We start from the raw sequence: 2,892 nt of genomic DNA, 5'->3' as shown, positions 1-2,892 counted from the left end.
GGTCCAGTCGTGGGGCCTGAACTCTGGGCCTGGGCGTTGTCCCTCAGCTCTTCAGCTCAAGGCTAGTGCTCTACCACTTGAGCTACAGCGCCACTTCCGGCTTTTTTCTTTTTTGCTTATGTGGTGCTAAGGAATTGAACCCAGGGCCTCGTGCATGCAAGACAAGTGCTCTACCACTGAGCCACCTTCCCAGCCTTTCTTTTTTCTTTTTGCCAGTCCTTGGGCTTGAACTCAGGGCCTGGGCACTGTTCCTGACCTCCTTTTGCTCAAGGTTAGTGCTCTACCTCTTAAGACATAGTACCACTTTCAGCTTTTTATATTTATGTGGTATGGAGGAATTGAACCCAGGGTTTCATGCATGCTAGGCAAGCATTCTACCACTAAGCCAAATTCTCAGCCCAAGAGTACATTTCTTTTTGGACAATGTCACCCTTTCCCTCAAATCTCTCCCAATTTTTCCTTCCCACCTCCCACCCATAAATTGTGTAGTTCATTTTCAACATAGTGTCCAATATGTATTTATCCTTTGTCCCTCCATTTCTGTGCCTCCTGTTCCACCCCCAAAGACAGATAAATAAACAGAACAAAAAGAAAAGGAAATGAAAACAGGAGAAGAAAAAGTCTCTCTCCATTTCCTGCAGTTCATTTCCATAAGTATCGTTTTGTATGGTCAGACACACATAGGAACTCAGGGTCCCTGTGTACTAACCAAGCACTGGACCACGTAGCGTGCCAGTGCCTCTAGCCCATTGTCCAGTTTTTGTTGTTGTTTTTTTGTAGTTCGTGGGACCTGAACTCTGGGCCTGGGCGCTGTCCCTCAGCTCTTTAACTCAAGGCTAGTGCTCTACCCCTTGAGCCACAGCGCTTATACTTATGTGGTGCTGAGGAATCGAACCCAGGGCCACCTGCATGCAAGGCAAGCACTCTACCCCTGAGCCACCTTCCCAGCCCTAGCCCATTGTCTTTAAACTTCTTTTTTTGTCTTTTCTTTTTTGGTGCTGGGATTGAACCCAGGACTCTGTAGTTGCTTGGCAGCGCTCTACCACTGAGCTACATCCCACTCCTGTAGCCCACTTTTTTTTTTTTTTTTTGGCGGGGCGGGGGGGTCCGGTCGTGGGGCCTGAACTCTGGGCCTGGGCGCTGTCCCTCAGCTCTTCACTTAAGGCTAGCACTCTACCACGTGAGCCACAGCACCTCTTCCTGCTTTTTGCTTATGTGGTGCTGAGGAATCGAACCCAGGGCCTTGAGCATGCAAGGCAAGCGCTCTACCACTGAGCCACCTTCCCAGCCCCTCTAGCCCACTTTTTTATGCTGTTTGAGGTAGGCTCTCACTTCCTACCCAGGTGCTTGCCTTGACCACAGTCCACCTATTTTATGCTTCCTGGAATGGCAGACACAATACATAGATCCTTGTGTTGAAGTGGAAATCTCCCAGATTTTTCTGCCCAGGCTAACCTAGAACTATTATCCTCCTGACCTAGCCTTCCATATCCACTGATCACTAGACATAGATGACAAGTTCATGTCAGGGCATCCAACTGTTAGTTGAGAACTTTTCTGCCAGACTGGCCCTGAACTGTGATCCTCCCAACCTTAGCCTCCCAGTATAGCTAGAATTACAGGCATGAGTCACTAGTGTCAACTTACTGAGAACATGTTAAGAAAAATTAAACAATCATTTAGGTGTTTGTTTCTCTTTTTCGCTTTTTTGTTTTTTGGGGGGTACCTGGGCAGTACTAGGGTTTGAACTCAGGGCCTCTCACTTACTAACGAGCACTAGCACTAGAACTACCAACCCAGCTCTTTTTTGCTTGTTTTTTGGTCGGTCGTGGGGCTTGAACTCTGGGCTTGGGCTTTATCCCTCAGCTCTTCAGCTCAGGACAAGTGCTCTACCACTTGAGCCACAGCGCCACTTCCGGTTTTCTGGTGGTTTATTGGAGATAGGAGTCTCACAGTCTCTCCTGCCCGGGCTGGCTTTGAACTGCGATCCTCAGATCTCAGCCTCCTGAGTAGCTAGGATTACAGGCATGAGCCACCAGCGCCCGGCTGTTTTGATTTCTTTAGATTCAGTGTCAACCTACTGCAATGCCATTTGGAAAAGTTCTTATTAATAATAGTAAATGTTAACATCTACCTCATGCCACATCACTTGGAAACAAACATTTAAGCCAAGCGTGATGGAGGACACCTGTAATCTCAGGAAGCAGAGACAGAGAGGTGAGCCTGGGCAACAGAGCAAGCCCATATCAAGGTGCCTCATGTGCACATCCCAGCTACTTGAGAGACGGAAGCAGGACTGCAGTAGCTGCTAGTCCAGCAGTAAATGTGAATAAAATAAGAGCTGAAGTGGTAGAGCGCTCGCCTTGAGCTGAAGAGCTGAGGGACAGCGCCCAGGCCCAGAGTTCAAGCCCCACGACCGACAAAAAAAAAAAAAAAGAAATCAAAACATACTTGCTTTTGGGCGGTGCTTGAGCTAGACCTCAGGGCCTCGGCTTGCTTGGCAGGGGTTCCACCACACAACATTGACCCCAGGTCTCACTGATTCTCACAGGGGATCTGCAACTCACACTTGGTATTGGAAGAACCATCCTCCATTGTGCAGCTGGATTACAGCCAGAAGGTGCTGCTTGTCTCTACCTTGCAGAGAAGTCTGCTCTTCTACACAGAAGAAAAGTCTGTCAAACAGGTTGGAACTCAACCAAGGAAAAGGTACATTTCATAAAGACTTTTTTGCTCTTAGTGTTGGGCCTTGTCACAGAAGTGGCCCTAGAGGCTAGGAAGGTGGCTCAGTGGTAGAGCTCTTGCCTTGCATGCCTGAGGCCCTGGGTTCCATTCCTCAGCACCACAGAAGCAAAAAGAAAAAAGCCGGAAGTGGCAATGTGGCTCAAGTGG

At 48.5% G+C, this 2,892-nt stretch overlaps 2 protein-coding genes across 2 annotated transcripts in view; both read left to right on the top strand.

Annotated features, from left to right (window-relative positions):
* LOC105983174 (tectonin beta-propeller repeat-containing protein 2-like) overlaps positions 1 to 2,892 on the top strand; it is a 22,679-nt gene that overhangs the window by 8,918 nt on the left and 10,869 nt on the right. The window lies entirely within an intron of this gene.
* The window catches only part of Tecpr2 (tectonin beta-propeller repeat containing 2), a 57,093-nt gene continuing 56,775 nt past the window's right edge, over positions 2,575 to 2,892 (top strand). Inside the window, exon 1 of the mRNA XM_013016650.1 lies at positions 2,575 to 2,709. The gene's annotated coding sequence lies outside the window, so the exon portion shown is untranslated. The remainder of the gene's footprint in view (positions 2,710 to 2,892) is intronic.

This window comes from Dipodomys ordii, unplaced genomic scaffold (assembly GCF_000151885.1).
Source record: "Dipodomys ordii isolate 6190 unplaced genomic scaffold, Dord_2.0 Scaffold2, whole genome shotgun sequence".
NCBI lineage: Eukaryota > Metazoa > Chordata > Mammalia > Rodentia > Heteromyidae > Dipodomys > Dipodomys ordii.
Note: the sequence above shows the minus strand (reverse complement) of the source record. Positions and strands in the feature narration are given on the sequence as shown.